Genomic DNA, 17,992 nt, shown 5'->3' with positions numbered 1-17,992 from the left:
ATCTTGCTTGTCGCTCATGGCTGTTAATATGCCAGGGCCTACTTATTAAGCCAGTCAAGGGGGGCTGGCAGCGCTTTAAAAATACATAAAAATTAACTGCTGACGCAATTGCCAGGGGAGCTGACGGTGGAGATGGTGGTGGTGGGGGCAGGGCAGCAGGAGGCGGTGGATGAGCTTGAACAGCCCTTACTATGACGCATTCACTGCTCATAATTCTCATAATTGACAATACCACCAGGGCCCCTCGTCTCTGTGGCTCCTTCGTACTCAACCCCGGGGCTTATAAATATTTGACGATTTGCGTTCGCCGACTCGTCAGCTGATTTACTTAACTTGCTTAAATACAAATTATCCAATGCAGCTGGGCCTGGGCCCAGGCTATCTCCTCGCACTTGTAGTAAATATAGTAAAAGTACACTGAATCGGGGGTTTTTATTGATTTTTCTCCCTCCTGGCCGGGGCTCTGTGAAAAACAATGGGGAAACATACATATGTTTTCATATTTAATTATTCCCATTCCCCAGTTACTGTACTCCTGAGTGTACGTGCGAGTACGAGTACGAGTGCGAGTGAGTGTAAGTGTTTTATGGGCACTTTGAGTGCGCCTTTTTGTGTTTTGGCAGCAGGTAGGGCCGACTGGCGATGTCAGCTCGTTTGCGGATTGAATTGGTAATCAAGGCACTAAAGCCGAGGTGGGGACCAGAGACCCTTGAGTGCCCGCCGAATGTGGTCGAGATTCTTGGATAATGCGTATATACATACGTATCTCTACATAAAGTTCAATGGCCATAACTGGGCTTTTATCAATCAGCTAATACGAATTCTTGTGGCTTTTCATTTGTTTTAGTGGCTCAAATGTTTTGGTTTCTGCCTTCTGTTGAAAGAACGCCACTAAAAGCAGGCCACACTTTGGAGCTGAACAGTTTCGCAAAGAATTATTTGTAATTTTAGAATCTGGTTGCTATTATAGCCTGAGTAAATTAATAACTCTCCCGCCTATATACTTTTAGTACTGACTCAAACTTTCCGTCTGATTTTTCATGAAATTGATTAAATGCACACACAAAATAGTTCCTAAATCGAATACAAATAAAATAAATACATACGCACAAATGTAGTCTTATTTACACTCGTTTGAAAGTGGCTTTCTGCACTAGGAGTTTTCTTTTTTATTTGCTCAAAATATTTTGTTTAACATAGTTAGATATTGATAAAAATGTTCTCTAAGAGTTTATTTATTTTTCTGTATGTACGTTGATTAAACAAATAATGTCTATGTATGCAAAATTGAAACGAACATTGAGTTGAGTTGCTGGAAAGGTTAGTTCCTTTGACTAAATTATTTACAAACTATTCAGCGTGAATTGTGGTTGAAATTTTGGGCTAAAAGCAGAAAAAAGTATGCCAAATATACGTATGTGGGGATGTTGGAATCGTAATGCCACATCAAATTAATTTCAGCTCCCGAAAATGGAACCAATAGCACGGCCAAATGAATTTGGGTCGACCGAGGATTTCGAACCGAATTTCAAAGGAAGCTTAATCCTTCGATATTCATCTGCACAAAAACTCTCCCAAATGAAAGAAAATAAAGGTGGAAATTATTCCTTTTTGAAGCTTTGTGACCATTTCAGGGTGAATCTTTATAAAAATCGGTAAGGATTGTATGCCGGAATACAACTCGAATTATTCCGGACGGTATACTACTCCATGAAATCAATAATTGGAAGTAATCGGAGTGGAACAATTGGGCTGCTATTGGCGGCCCGTTTAGACTGGTCATTGATTTTGGCTGGCCGGTAATCCTGCTTGTCTCATTCACGTTAATTAGGTTTTGCAGCCTGATGCCGACGTGGCCAACGAGTTGCAAATTGCAGCGCATTTGTGTTCCAGCCAGACTTTTAATTGCAGGGTAAACGGGACTCTCCCACGCGTCGGCCCTTGGCTGTTATACACCTACTACCTCGTTCACATGCTCCCTACGCCCTCTATGAGGGTCTCCTCGTTCTCTACGGTTTGTAATGCCCTATATGAGAGTGTTCTGATTTTGCAGAGGAATATACTATTTCAGAGAGGGGAAGTCTATCTTTTATATCCGAATAAGCCTCCAAGATCGGGTCAGTATAATGGAGACCTGCCTTGTGAATAGTATTTCTTATATCAAATTAAAAACTATTCAATAAAACTTTAAAAATTTATAGATGAAAGCTTAAACATGTGACTATCCAATAGATATAGAAGGGTATGAAAGCTTCTACCCCTGAAGCTACTCCTTCGTTCTTGTTTGTGTTGCACGCGGCTGCAGAATGTTGCCTCCCACTGTGGCCGCCAGATAGGCCGCGAGCACACACGCGACGTCATCGAGAGTTCATTGTGCATGCAAAGATTACCCCACAAATGTACTCCGCCAACGCTCGGCTCTCACCGCCTTGCCCCACGTCGCCCCCTCTCCCACCAGCAGTTCAAAGTTTACGCAATGTCAATAGAACCGTTGGAGCAGCTGCTGATGCTAGTGCTGTTGCTGCTGCTGAAAGTCTTGCTTCTCATGTAGCTACAGAATCTTGTAAAGTGCAACAAAATTTAAACGCAAAAATAGAATGCAGCAAAATGTAACAGCCTTAACCCTTTGAAGGCAAACTTATCATGACAGCTCCTTGCAAAAACAATAAAATAGAGCAAAGGCTGAAAAGGAGGCAGGGCTGAAAGGGAGCGGAAAAAAAATGAAAGCAAAGGCGATCAGGCGACAGGCCTGACAAAGACAGATAAGAAAAGCTTAAAACATGCAGAGTGGACCTCTGCCAGCACGATGCTGTCTAAAAGCGTGAAAAAAGAAGGAAAAAAACGAGGAAAAAGCGGAGTAAAAAAGAGAAGAAAAGGGGAAAATTGTACATTGCAGTAGTCCGGATATACGATACCGACTGCTCAGATTCTTTTAATTTTCTAAGCAGCTCTTATGACGTGAAAATTATTGGATTTTAGCTAAAAATTCACGAATCTGCATATATATCTACTATACTGTATAGATGTATGTCTAAGACTCCTGGTTAAAGATACACATAAAGAGTGCCGGTTATAAAACGAGGAATTGCTCAATGCCGCATCCCATTCTGCATCTCTAAGATACCATTCTAGTATTTTGAATAGTTCCGAACAAGTCTCATCATATCATCAATTACACACGACCTTTTTACGAATCAAAGCAGATATTTTTGCTGTGCGGATTTCTGTTAATATTCCGCTAGTGACTGTTTGGTAAAGGGTTAAGCGAATCTCCCTTCGGTACGTGATCCAGCCGCTGATGACTTTTGTGAGTTTGTCGCTAGTCCCTCAACCACACCCTCACACCAGACCGCACTGTCTTCGCCTTTTCGCCTCTTCATACGATGACATTCTTTTTGTTGGTAATGCTATTTCACAGTTATTGTTGTTGCTATCAACGCGAAAATGCTTGCGACAAGGGTTATGTGTATACGTATGTGTATTGAATGAAGATGTATGCGGCGGCCAAGATGATATTTATGCATACATTATACGTACATACATATATGTACGTCTGTGTGTGTATGTGCACGCTGATGCATAAATTACGTATACGCTTGGTTCAATCGAAGAGCGGTTGGGCGCTTGTCTCCCATACATACAACCACTTGACAATCGCAAGCAGCTCTCTCATCTCCATCTCCATCTTTGCACGTACATATATGCGGTGTACCCCTTCCCGAAACCCACTGATGTGTTTTCCGTATTTATATGCAATTTTTCTTCATCTTTTATGTATGTAAGTTGTCGTCGCAGGCTTTCATATCCTTTCAAGTGTACATGACATACATATACATATACAGTCGGTCCAAAAGTTATTCGTACACCCCTAAAAGCCAAGCTAAATCCGAAATAAATGGTTTACAATATCAAAATACAGCATTGTGTTACGGATAGACAAAACGTTTAATTTATAACAAAAATCACTTTAAATTCAGTAACGATTTGGCTTTGGAAACGATTATTCTCCACTTTAGATATCTGTGAGGTATCTACAAAAGACTTGGCTGTGGAGGGTCCATTAATATTTTGCGATGGCTGGGTGTTTTCATGCTTGTCAGCCTGCCGTTTGCATACATTTGTGAGTCGCTGTAATGATATTTGTTATTTGTTTGTTTGTTAGTTTGCGTGTGCGTTGAAAGCATTGAAATGCTGTTTGTCAAACACGAACACTCAGCCCCTATACCATGTCCCCCACTTGTGCACTTTTCTAATGGCTAGCCCGGGGGGCTTTGTGCGGGGACTCGGCTCGGGGGTGCATTACAACTCGCTTACAACTCGCAGTGTGATTCAATTACCATGACTGGCTTGGAAGCCCGCTCTCGGATCACATTTGCATAGGCTCTGGCCCGAGGCGCTTTGCCCTTTCCGTAGCCTTTGCTTCTACTTTAACCGAATGCAGCCTGAAAGCAGGCAATGGTATTTTTAAGTGCACACACACACACACACACGCACTGCCAAACTCACGCACACGGAGACAGACAACATATTTGAGTAGTTTCTCCATTTTGAAACCTGCCACGAAAGCAATCTGGGCAACAATTTCGAGTGCCCTTGCCACACTGATGCATTAATTTAACTACATTTCATACTATTTGCTTTCCACTTCACTGATTGTGTGGACTGTGGAGGTGCGAAAATCAGAGTTTACGTTCCACTTTTTGCAGCTAACAAATTAACAAAAAGATAAGTTATCACGTTAAGAGCTGATGATAGCCATGGAGATGTGAGAGTAAAAAGACCACAGATTTTGTACTCCCATAGTATTTAAGGTATTTAAGACTTTTATTATAATTAACCAAAATGGTAATACACCCAAACCGCTAGAGTTAAAAGCCAAAACCAATACCTTAATGAATCAAATAATAATAATGTGCATGAGGCTCACTAAATTAGCCCCACAAAATAATACTGCTTCTCTATAAATTAGGATACAGTCCCCTAGGAATGCCCTACTCAGAATCAAATAAATACAAATGTAAATAATATTACCGTAGAGCTCGAGACACTTGAATGTCCCATCTCCCCAGAGGAAGGACCTTTCGGTTCGTGCCTACAAATTTGGATGCCCGAGAGCGTCGTTTGCAAATGCCCCAGCTTCACATATAACATGCATATCAGATCAGTTCCGTTCCGTCTTGATTGATGATGATACGCGTAACGTGCGCCTATCAGGGGAACAAAGAGAGAGAGAGAGAGAAAGCAGGCGGAGAGCGCTTGTGGCAGACGTGGCCGCAGCAGTCATGCCACAACTAAGCCAGGCCCACATCTCTCTGACGTGCACATTATCCTGCGCTTGGGCCAGAACCTGTCACGGCTATAAACAGACAAATTCTATTATTTGTTGGCCTGACACACGGAACATACTACGCCCCAACAGAGAGAGAGAGAGAGCCAAAATTGTACGGCTCATGTGGCTCACTAAATCAAAGTTTCGTGTTGCATACGGCATGCCTCACATAAATAGGCTCAAAATATTGTATTATGCTTTTACTAGGAGGACTTGTTCAATAAATAAACAAGAATAGAAGGCTAGTTTCAAGATTTTAATTTTACCCAAAGAACTATACAATATATAGAGCTCCTTGACTTTATATTTATATTTATATTCGATCGGTTAATTCTGAAACTAAAGTAAAATTATTTTCTGTGAAACGTACCGTATACAATTTATTTATAAAATTCTTTCGCCTGATACACGAATACACTGGAATGACATCTACATAGGTATGTCCTCCAATTTACTTTAAATTATTTTCAATATACGATTGCATATACCCATTAACTTGCCCGGGAGTGTGCTGACGATGAACGAGTGTGATTTGCTCCAAATGTGTGTTCGGTGTTTGGTTATTTAGTATTTAAAATGAATTTCACAGCATGACATGCAGAAGAGCAAACAAATTATCCGGCGAAACCGCAGTGACACGATATCAGACATCAGGACGGAGCGGCTAATGCTGCTTCCGATTCCCGTCTTCCTCTTTCCCAACTTTCCTTAGTTTTTCCCCTCCTGTCTTGACATTTTTTCGCTCTGCAAATTGAAATTGATTTTGCGCAAATGATTTCCGTGTAAGCGGCATTAAATGGTCGTTATGTGGGTGTCGCTGAGGCCTGCTTTGTTGCCGCGGCGGCTGTTTAAAAAGCGTATGCATAAACAAGGCCCGAACCACTAACAAGAATGCTAACCATCCTCTTCTCCCCTTTTCCTCTTCAGTCAAAGCCCCTCCATTTGCTGGCGTTGCTGCCCGTACTCGTATTTGCACTTCATTTTCATATTTAAGTTCGTTTATTATGCGAATGTAATTAATTATAAAGTTTAGCGCGCAGAATTTCAGTGTTTCAATTCCGTTCGCGATTGGCAGCCCGGCGGGTGTACAGCACAGTCCCCAGAGGTGGTGGCCAGAGGGTAATACCATAACCCAACAGCTTTGTGGGTCAGCGTTGATGTGACATATTGGAAGGCCGCAGGACGATTAGCTGATATTTGGCACTGGCATAAATCAATCGAGAAGCAGGCGTATGCAAATCCAAATATGTCAATCACTGAATAAATCAGTCAGCCAGTCAATCAGGCTGATACCGCGACAGTCCGTCACTTGGTTAATAATCAGGTCAATCAGTCGGATACCTCGACACGTCGCCAGTTGGTTATTAAGTCCATCAGTCAGAAAGTCATGCCATTCTACCTTTTTCTGAGAACAAGGGGGAACGTTGTGAGCCGTGGCACGGGCCGCGGCTCTACATTTATCTGTTTTACATTTGGGAGAGTGAAAAAAAGTTAATACTTGGATGTACTTTTAAATGTATACTTACTTCTCCGGACACGACTTCCTTCTCGATCTCCATGCTTTTCTCAGTGGCCGTACATTCGGTATTTCTCTAGTGTGCTGGGGCCTGATATGGTCCTACAACATATTTTCTCTGTTTCCACTTCCAAGGCAACCGACTGTTGAAGTGTCAGTCGTAGCATTGAAGTATAGAGATTGCGACAATGACCGACTTTGACTCTCGTCTAATCAGATTAACACGGGGCAACCTCCAGCTTTTTAAGCGGAAAGCCCGCACAGCTCCATACTCATTGAGGAATACATAATGACGAAGAGGAGATCTGCCGCGCCAAAAAGTAGTCCTATATGTATTTTGTATTTTGCTTAACCAATTAGTTAAGTCGTAACTATGGAATATAAACTGTTTGAAGTGTTACAAATTGGTTAGCCAGTGCTGAGGGGAGTGCCACGAAAATCGTGTGGCAATGGAGGTATTTTTCGTGGCATCTTCCACTGGCGCGCCCAGGTACTTCCTCCTTGCCCTTAAGAGAGCAGGACAGTTGCAGATGAGATGTTCGTCATATTTCCTGCAACTGTCTCTGTTTGTTGCATGCGCCGCCCACTAATAATCTGCAGTCCTTCCGTGCGGTCCGGCCTGCTTTTCTAGATCGCTTTGCAGCGTTCTAAGGGAGACAGGCACGTTCTCGGTTCTCGTATCCGCCGTCTCGTTTCCTTCGATGCCCTGATGGCTGGGAACCCAGTAGATCCGCACTGACTTTGTCGTGCTTCCCTGCTCGCCAAGACACTTATGGAACTTACCGCGGACGACTGCATGGATCTTATCGCCGCTTATAAATTTATAAAAAATCAAATTGTTTTCTATACTTCAATGCTACGACTGACACTTCAACAGTAAGTTGCTTTGAGAAAGTGAGAGGAGTGGAAACATAAAATATTCTTAAATTCTAATCAAATAGGTGATTGGGTGGAAGGGGAATAAGCGAAGTGCAAGAATTAACAGCGGTACCACAAGCCAGTGAGTGACCATGGGGCAGTCATCTGATCATCTATCAAATACATTGAATAGATTACATAAATCATAAACTCACATGTGTACTGACTGAGTATGGGGTGTAAATGTAGAGCTCGTTGTGGCTAGTGCTATCAGAAAGTCGTGCAGCCAATCTATCCATCAATTAATCCTTCAGGCCACTCAGTCAATCCTTAAATCCGATATTCACTTTGTCATAGAGAAGGTCCAGCCCTCAGTCAATCAAGTAGAGTGTGAAGGCGTCTCTTTATCTGTACGCAGTCGAATGATCATACAAGCGTATAGTCGAACAGTGAATGAGTAAATCAGTCAATAAGCCCGACAATTGGTTAGCCTCTAAATCAATTAATCTGTCGATCAATACTGCTATTAGTCTGCTGGTCAGACCTTAACGTACCTATTCAAGACTTATTCAATCAACCAATCTGCCCAGACATCCTTCAGTCAAGCAAATTTTTCAATGATTCATGAATGAATCAGTACTCCTTTCATTCAGCCAAGTCGGATAGTTAAAGAGTTGTGTATTCAGTCAGATACACATTTAATATATAGCCATTAGTTCAGTCAGTACAACAGTCTTTCAATCAATTAGCCAGTCAGCCAGCTGGTGAATGCCTCTCGCAATGCTTTCTGGTTCCTCCTGGGACCTCCAGGCCATGAATGGGTAATGCCCGATGACATTAGCCGCTTCCACGCCCAGTTTGACTCTAAATGATGGCTCTGTCGAATTTTTTGGCTGTTGGTTGGGGGGGAAGTGGCAGTTGTTGCAGCCACAAATCAGAAATGCAAAGAAACATTTTAATGTGCGTGTGGGTCCAGACCCAGACCCAGGCCCAGAACCCAAACGGACCCCACCCCGAACTCAAACTCGATCCGGAACCCGAATCTAAATCCCAAAACCAAGCAAAAAGCAAATCATCAGCTGAAGTCCCTCTTCCACTGAAGTCCCTCCCGCCACTCCACGCCCCTACGTTTGGCAGCTCGCAGCGCGTAAATTATGCAACATGCTTTTAAGGCAGTGGCAGTGGCAGCGGAAAAAGGAACGCAGGGAAATTATTGCACAAAACGACCAGCGAAAAGAGCAGATGAGAACCTCAGAAGAAGAGGCGACGACGACGGAAACTCAATCGCGCTGGGATTGTAAAAAAAACAAAAAATAGAAAGAGAGAGCAGCAACAAAGACAAAATTGGGACCAGACAAAAAATGGCAGCACAAAAGGGAAACACAGAAAATTTGACAACAGCTGAACAGGGAAAATAACTAGGAGCGAAAGGGGTCGAGTATTACGACCAGAAGATACCTGGTACTCGAATCTTCAGAGATCTATATAGACATATTAATTCAATTTCAAAATTCCCCATTACAAGGGGAGCCACAATTGAAGGAGCGGAATCCTACCCTGTTAATCCTGATCACGAATATATACAGTTCAAGGGGTATTCTTTGTCCCTCGAATACCGAGTGTTAAAAAGAAGAGGCTAAGCCAAATCAGGTTCGAGTCATTTTTTGGGCAAACCCTTTGGGGCATTCTGCTCGTAGACACGACATTTCAATATTTTTAAGCTCTCTCTTTGTTTCTCTTTCTCTGCCGCCCCCCACATCAACACATTGCGAGGGAGGGCGTCAGTGTCAGTATGTCAGTGTGTGTGTGTGTGTGGGCTGTCAATTTTAATGGCTGCCCATGAAATTGAAATGCAAGCGATGAAAAATTCAAGCATTTCAACGTGATGGACACTACTATGGCTCTGATAATTTATAGCTCGCCCATTCGTAACGCTGCCACTAACACCAACAACAGAGCATATGGACGTACATACACATACTCGTGTATTCTGTGATCTGGGCTGAAAATGGAATCGAGCCGAAGCCTTGATATTGTTTTTAGGTCTTTTGCCCTTTTGCGTTTCAAATAGTAATTAAAATGCCATTAGATTACCTACCCCTCAGTGCATCAGGGCCGTGGGTCAACGCCTGCTTGCTGGCTATTGCCGGGCTATTAATTATGGAAAAAATGAAATGTTTCCCTGGGTCGAATTCTGGTCACAAATTGATTGAATGATTTCCCTTCCAGAGTACTTTTTCAGTGCTCTTGTCCTCGTTTCTCAACTCTTTCACTGAACTAATTGGCCCGTCAAGGCGGCAGTGACCCGAGTGGCCGGTGCGTCACACATTAAGGACGGGACAAGTGATTGACAAGTGGGGGCACACTCCCACTCCCGCTCCCATTCACTCTCCCTCGCTGAAGGCCAGCTCTAATTGCAATTAAATGATTGGGTTAGAAGCTTGAATGGTGGGTTCGTCAGGCATAAAATTAGCCATGGACAAATGACAAAGCTATTGAAAATGTAATCAATATTTATAAACATTGATTAATGGGATCACACAGAGATCCATGGGGATCACGGCGTGCCAAAGGAAGGAACAACATACCATTATACCCATGCAATGAGTTTAATCGTTCAGACCAGAGCATTACATGGCTGGTTACCATGTCAATTATTCGATACTGAAGCAACCTTCAACAGTACAGCTGCGTTTGAGCCTTTAAAATTGTGCCGAAAAGGTCAATATCGATTCGAGGCACTTATTCATAGATTCATTCAATTAGACATGGACCTATGGTTTTTGAAAACACAAGACTTTGAGTTGATTGTGTTATATATCATAGAAGGAAATTGGTTTGCATAATTGAATAAAATAGGAAAGGATTACAATCGAAATTTAAGTGCTTAGAAAATTGTTCGATTTAAATTGATTGGGTCAGTCGAAAACGACTTATTTTTTTCTTTTTGTGTAATTTAATCAAGCATTCGACTCTTCGTTCGGTTCATTTGTTTTATTATTACCATTTCCGGAAATTAAATTTCAATTAAAATGTTACGTATATATATACCAAATACAATATGCACAATGGTGTGTAATCAGATTTATTGATAAAATGAATAGAACATCGATTGGGCCAGCATTCTGCTGATGCCATTCTGCTAATGCTCGCCGAATGATGATAAATGAAACAAGAATTATGTAAATGCAATCAGAAAGTGGACAATCGAATACAACTATTGCTCGTTGAAATGCCATCGAACACTGGCGACGATATGGATGAGACGTGACAGCACCCTCCCCACCAGCTAACGGGTGGGCGCATGTGGCGTATGCGTGATGTATCCGTGCGTGCGTTACGCATACGCCACCGGGCCGTGTCGGAGGGATGCTGTCTCCTTCTTTCGTAGGCCCAACTCAATTTAGCCTCTGATAAGCTGCGTAAAATTCAATGCTACGCTGTTAGTGTTCCATCAAGCAAATTCGTTTTCAAAATCAGCATCTAAATAAATACATATAGACAAGCAAAAGAAGGTAAATTAAATTTATCTACGTCAATGGCTCGGCATTGCCTTTGATAAACAGGGTAAATAGCATTCATGGCAGCTATTTTAAGGCCATTAAAGGCGGGCCAAAGTGAATCCTTTCCTTTTCTTTATTTGGCTCTGGCTTGGCTTTGCTTTACGTTTTTTTTTTTTCGTATCCTTCGCTCAGTATCGTTGGGTCCGGAGCATGGCAAACGACATTTGCAGATAAGGTTCCACATTTTTGGGTAGTCCAAAAATGGTTTTTTTCTCCCGGTCTTTCTCTGTCTCCTTTGCTTCTGCTCCTTTGCTTCCATGTTCCCCATGGCTATTTAATAAAAGTTGCGGCTGCAATAAAAACGGAGGCGGATGACAGGACGGGACAGGACAGGATCAGCGGAGGAGGGAGAGGAGTAGGAAGGATGAGTGAAGGATGGGAAATCTGTTGCTATGGTCCGGCGGTCTTATCAACACACTCACATGCCCTGTCTCTAGGCCCTGGCCAGGCCTTTTTGGGAATGAAATTATTACGATTTTATGAGGAATTCACGCCATAGCCCACACAAGGAATCCGTGCCCGTGCCCGTGCGCGAGCCCGAGCTCGAGCCTGAGCCCGTCCTGCTCATGTCCTTGACGCGTGCCATAAGACAATAAGAATGAGGCTTTGGCATATTTCCACATGTCACTGAGTTCCCACTTCATGTTCCTCCTCCACTTCCCCGCCTCTTTTTAGTTTCGCCTTGGCTCCTGTTTGGAGCCCCTGCCCCCGGTTGCTTGACGGAAGTATGGGCAAATAAATCATTTTATTGCAATACAATTTCTGGCTCCGGATGTTTACCACGCGCTCCAGTTACAGATCCACTCTCATTCTCACTGGCACTTGCCCCGGACCCAGACCCAGACCCCCAGCACTCTTAGTCTGGAGCATTTTATGCGGCCATTGGGAGGACAAACACACGACAGTTTCACGTTGCTTCAATATTAATAAGACGGAGAGGGGAGTGGAGTGAAGTGAAGAGCTGGGGCAGACTGTCAATATGACATGGCGCCAAAATGCCGTCACCGGAAGTTGTCCTACAGGCAGGGTGGCAGTAGGAGGAGGGTAGGAAGCGGAAGTCTTGCCTTTTCTTTGCTTACTCGTACATTACATGCATCGTGTTTCATTAGGGGGGCATTGCTCATTTTTTATTATCGCTCAATCCAATCTCGGGCTGCCACCGATCCCTGCCCCGCTCCGCTCTGCTCTGCTCCTTGGGCGAATGTGCAATTGGTTTCGAGCTGCCACCGGAAGCAACAAGGCAACACTTCGGCGACGTTGGCAGCGGAAGTGTTGCTCTGGAAGGGGGAGGGGGCTGGCCACTTGAGGGATTGCGATGGGTAGCCGCCTGTGTGGGCCTTGACTTAAGCCAGATTTGTGGACAGCAATTAATACTTTTATAGCTCTGACGGAACTTTAATTTAATTATTAATTAGCCCGACCTTAGCCCGACCTTGTGACCCGGCCATCCGGCTTATTATCCTTATTAAACCAGGCGCAAAGCCAATTTAATTGTGCCACACCCTCCACTGCCCAGCCAGAGGACATCTGAAGGAGTTGTTTACTTAATTTTGCCTTCTCTTTTCTGCCCCCAGCCAGAATCAAGGCCAGGGCCAGTTAAATTTCGTTTGAATTGCAAACAAAGTCAGAGCCCGAGCTGGAGCCGGAGCCGGAGCCAGAGCTCGCGCTCGAGTCGGAGACACGGCAAAGGACACGGCCCCAGTGGCACGTCCAACACCAACACCAGGACCAAGATCAAAGTCAATTTCTCCTGACCTGTCCTCACCTCAGCCGAGCAGTCACAAAGTTTCCCCAACTAACGAAACTTTGTCCTTTTCCTGCTGCGGCACCTTGAGCGGGCTCCAACTCTTTCTGCTGCCTGACCCTAGCTCCACTGCTCTGCTGCCTGAAATATTCATAATTGAAGTTATTGTTTGCACCCCCAACCCCCTCTTTGGCCTGGTCTACGTACGAGTACAAGTAGTATATGTGTGCGTGCAAGAGCCACGCCCCATGGGCCACAGCTGGGGCCGTTTTGATTGTTTTGTGGCCGGAGACCGTCGATGAATTGAGGCATCGGGCAAAAGTTCTCGAACTTTTCAGTTTTCGGTTTTTGTTTTCGCTCTTTTTCAAGCGCCATAGAAACTTTGATTGGCCTACAAAATGGCACAAGTGATTGGACATGTGCTTCATTTGGTATATATGGCAAGGACTATGCTGGGATACGTCTCCTCCAGGAGGTTTCGCCCCGGGAACTTTCGGCACGAATTTAATTGCTAATTGGAGCAAGTTTTCTTGACAATTGGCAAATGAGTTGACTGAATTGTTAGATTAACTTGGAATTTCCTTGCAATCTGTTCGAGAAAGGATGGAGCTGTGTGCGGGGAAAGAACTCGTAAAACTATTTAAATATGTACTTTAGATAGTCGTAAAATTTGCCCTTCGGTTCCACTTCTTGGTTAAAAAACTTTTAATAAAAGAGTAAAATTCATTGTGCAGCTTAAGGGAGGTTCTAGAGGAATTTTTATTGAACATTTGATACTTAGGTCCTAAGTACAGCATAAAGCAAGCACTCAAGACAGCGGCACTCATTTTTCTGGCTTTAAATTAAAAATTTATTCCGAAATGTTTCAAGGATGGCTCCTTGGAGAAGACGAAAACCAATTGCCAAATGAGTGGGTAATAATAACTTGTTCTAAGAGCTGCCAACAATCAATCAAACTTAAATAATATTATATATATTATATTAAATTGTTAAAAAGCCATATGTATATTATACAGAGCATACTGCAACTATTTTTCAGTGGACACTTATTAAATTAATGTACATTTTATTCAAATATAATAAAACTGCTCTATAAAACCTCTAAATATAATTAATTATTAATGGATAGCACTTGAATTTTTGTATAACCAAAGGCCACATGAATAGAATGAGCTGAATTTTCCGTGCGATTTATGCGATAAAAATGAAATTTATTGTGAATTATAAATTTTAAAGTCTGATCTCTAATTGGGGGACCTTTTCAAGTGAAAACTTAGCTTTGAAATGCCAGAGTGCCAGAGTTTACAGAAGAATTTCGTCGTCTTAATGAAATATTCTGCGCTGAAGACTAGAAATAAACAGAAACTACGTTTTTATTCGTTATTTTTGTGACCATTCTGTGCAATGTCATTTCACGACACGACAACCGTGGGGCTCTAGACTTTCATGTCTGAATATTCTCGTATTTTCGTAGCTGTTATGACTCGTGCCTGAAAAGACCGGTGAAAATCCGCAGGTCGGTCTTTCATTAAAACCAGCTTTTGAATACCTAAACATTCTCACGGCTCTCCCTACCGTTTCTGTCTTTTTATATTGGTACTTTTATATTCGGCTAAAGCTTTGAAACCCGAGTGTTCTTGACCGATTTTTTTTGATAAATAATTTGAAAAGTAAAAAGATAGAATAAGGGGGGAAAATGCTTCAAGAACCCATCGCTCGCTGAAAGCTTTGACGGGACGCTCCCCGTTTATGGGCCTCATTTGAAGGGGCTATTAAATCTAATTGCTAGCAATTTGTACAATCTACTTAGGATATCATTTTTAATGCGACAACCTCCTGCTGCCACTGCCTCTTGACCCCTTTTATGCTAATTGAGGAAAGCGCAAAAAAAGATGGAAGGTAAACATGAAAAGAACAATGAGCACGAAACAATGGAGTTTTTGCAATTTAAATTAACATTTTGAGTGAATCAAATAGAGGTGAAGAGTCAGTCGTTTGGTAAAAACTGCTGACCCACGGTAAGACCCAGCAGGGCACGGCAAAGCAAAGCTTCTAAATTGTTTTTGATGCCACCGTCGGCGCTGCAGATGGTCAACAGAGCTCATGGCAACACAAATACCAGCCCGTGCGCCACATGGCCGGGGACACCTCCGCCCACAGCCCCGACACAGACACACTGCCAGATTTGCATAACACGTTGCGGTGGCCGTTCCCTTCCAGGACACACAGAAAATAGTTGGCGCGATATTTTACCATTCTGCCACTGTGCCTGGCTGCGGCTAGCTTCGTATATTTCTCGCTGTCTCACTTTCTCGCAGCTGCTGCCCCTCTTTGTGGTGGCATATAAAATTCTAGCAATAACAATAAAGCAGGCAGCCCGAACAGAGGGGCACCCGATCCAGTAGTACCCTATATAATGGAGCATTGAATCCTAAAACCCCAATGATGCAGACCAACTTGTTGCTTGGATTCTGAATATGAAGCGAATCGGATGGGAAATCGTTTAAAAAGATCACAAAAAAACAGAAAATTAATACATTTTGGAGACAAATATAGAATGTTACGATCTCAAGGTTCCGCAAACTACGTCTCCTTTTGCCTGTTGCACTTTCGGAGCCAACCCGATACCATTTGCCAGTTACCTAGACAAGGGAATGGGAAACGGAAAAAAACGATTTACATTTCACTCGCTGAGATATTTGAATGCGACGCCGCGCCTTCCCGAATCCGACCTGGTCAAAAGGACGGCGACTGCGACTGACTCGAGGCTGTCCACAACCAAAGCCAAGGAGGCGCAGCGGCAGCAAACAAAGGCAACAAGCAACAACAAGCAACAACAGCAAGACAAACAAAAGCGGGTAAAAAGTAAAAGCTGCAAAAAGGCCAAAGGCGAGGCACGAACTCTTCCACGAACACCCAGCTCACCCACACACACGTTCACTTAGGCAGCCGCACCCGCACTGTATCTCATAGATACATATATGCATGAAATTTCACACCCCGCCACAGACCAACAGAGGGGCGGGTAGTGGATAGGGGGCATGGGGGCAGGACACGGATGATGGGTGCCCAAGACAATGGAGGAGCCGAAATGCAAATACACAAACAATGGCGGTGCGGGGCTACTAAGCCAAGCTAAGAAGGTTTTGGTAAACAAATTTTACTGCCAACTCACACACAAGCAGCCCCCACATGCACACACAGATACACACACACACATAACCACACATTCGTTGTTACTGTTGTATGGCAAATGGCAGCCCAGGACATTCATAGTTAAAATTTAGAGAGACAGCCACCGAGAGATTTGGCAAACAGCTACAATATTCCATACCCCGCCCGCACACCAACACCATCCACCCACCCACCGGGCAGCCTCCTTCCATCTCCTGTTGCGTTAATCAAGGTTCACACAATCACCAACAACACCAACAACAATGGATGGCGAGCACGTGCCAAAATGGTCATGGAATATTTTGCATTTGGTTTTTACTTATTTTCGTAAGCGACATTTCCTCGTTGAGTATTTGCCCAGTCGCAGTCGCAGTGCCAGAGCCAGTGCCAGTTGTTGCTGCACGGCTCGTGTTGATTAAAAAATTGTCAGCCAGACCCAGACTATTCACAGCTCTCCACGGGTCTACAGTGCGTTACGAAACTATAGGACAGTGCTCCAGCTGAAACGAAGGGAACATTGAACGTTTATACCCGATACTCGCTCGCTCACTCTCGCTCCCCTCTGCCAGATGTCACACACTGCACGAGGAAGAGAATGTGTGAGAGAAAGAACGGGAGAGACAAAGAATGAGTCAGCTCTTGGACGGGGTAGCATAGACATTGCAATATCATTTATTCCTTCTGTCAATGGTAATTTTCTATGATCCTGCGTTTTCGGTTTTGCCCTATCTTCAAAATTGTGGACGCCACATATTTTCGTTCTTTGTGGAGGCGGGATGATATCTTGTGATATCTTAGGAGTCTGGATACAAAATTTGGTTGCTCTAGCTTGTGTTGTCTCTGAAATCTAGGCGGTCATCGGGATGGACAGACAGATGTAGCTATATCGACTCGGCTATTGATACTGATCTAGAAAATATAAACTTTATAGGGTCGAAGACGCTTTCTTCGGGGTGTTACACGCATCTACTTCCACCCCGAATCTAATATACCCCAATAAATATTTTTTCCACAAATGGGATGAAATAAAATATAAAATACAGGGGATACATTTTGAATTAAGAATTTCATACTTTCCGTTGATTATTTTTAAACAGACGAGACCGTTAGTATAGAATTAAATCACCCAAAGAAAAAAAACAAGCCCCGAATTTATGGCATAATATTTTCCCCGAGAGTTAAAAGTGGAAGTGTTTGCTCGTACATTTTGACAATAATATATAAATATATGTAAATATAAATAATATATAAAATATTTAAATATCATTTTAAAAATATAAAATTTAATTTTACTATTCCATTTTTTTCTCAGTAAATTACAAGGGTTTCCGTTATGGAATCGCCATCAAACGAAACCATTTATTGCAGTTTTGAGGAAGTTACTTAAATTTTTCTTTCTACGGCTGACACTTGCACATTAAAAAGATGTTATGAAGTGGGTCTTAGCCTTATAGTTTTGAGCTGCACCGTACCTATGTAGATCCATCCACCCGCTATTCCCTCGAGAAAACCTTTTGGGTTGGGACTATTAAAATCGATTGGATTCTGGTTGGAAGTGCTACATTTGGGCACTGCCCGAGTGAAGCCATATTTTTGGGCGGGTTTTAGGTTTGCTGAATGCCCATTTGGGCTAATAACAAATAACTGAATGGTCCATTATACGAAATGAGTCTGAACCAGAGCCAGGGCCAGCAAGTGTTGAGAGCTAATGGCAACCGGCATTGACAGTGGCAGAGCAGGGCTCGGGCTTCAGGGCTTCCCCCATTCGCACAACCAGAAATTGCTCTCATGCATTATGTAATAAATTT

The 17,992-nt window shown here is 43.1% G+C and overlaps 1 protein-coding gene across 4 annotated transcripts in view; it reads left to right on the top strand.

The window, feature by feature from the left end:
• The window catches only part of LOC108157449 (patj homolog), a 35,788-nt gene that overhangs the window by 14,695 nt on the left and 3,101 nt on the right, over window positions 1-17,992 (top strand). The window contains exon 1 of one of the 4 annotated variants that reach the window (XR_001775198.2): window positions 5,637-5,766. The exons of the other annotated variants lie outside the window; for them this stretch is intronic. The gene's annotated coding sequence lies outside the window, so the exon portion shown is untranslated. Of the gene's footprint in view, window positions 1-5,636; window positions 5,767-17,992 lie in introns of those variants that run through there. 4 annotated transcript variants of the gene reach the window in all.

This window comes from Drosophila miranda, chromosome 2 (genome assembly GCF_003369915.1).
Source record: "Drosophila miranda strain MSH22 chromosome 2, D.miranda_PacBio2.1, whole genome shotgun sequence".
NCBI lineage: Eukaryota > Metazoa > Arthropoda > Insecta > Diptera > Drosophilidae > Drosophila > Drosophila miranda.
Note: the sequence above shows the minus strand (reverse complement) of the source record. Positions and strands in the feature narration are given on the sequence as shown.